The sequence below is a fragment of the Dermacentor albipictus genome, chromosome 1 (genome assembly GCF_038994185.2).
Source record: "Dermacentor albipictus isolate Rhodes 1998 colony chromosome 1, USDA_Dalb.pri_finalv2, whole genome shotgun sequence".
In the NCBI taxonomy this organism is placed as follows: domain Eukaryota; kingdom Metazoa; phylum Arthropoda; class Arachnida; order Ixodida; family Ixodidae; genus Dermacentor; species Dermacentor albipictus.
This window is the reverse complement of record NC_091821.1, coordinates 248,374,403-248,374,646: the sequence shown is the minus strand read 5'-3', so window position 1 is coordinate 248,374,646 and position 244 is coordinate 248,374,403.

Here is a 244-nt window from a genome sequence, read left to right as displayed (position 1 = left end):
TGGTTGTCAGATCTAACAGTGAAACTTCGAACATGGAGACTGTATTAACTAAATAACCATAAATCTTATGTTGTTCTTATTTAAAATAGCATATTTATATGCTAAGTAACAATTAACTGCTTAATCTGTCGCTCAACGTTACCTACGCGCGTAACCCGATTTTAAAGGCGCGCGTTTTGAAGTGGTACTTTTCAGTCGCGATTCGTTAGATCTGAGAAAGGACATGAAACAATAGTCGGAGACT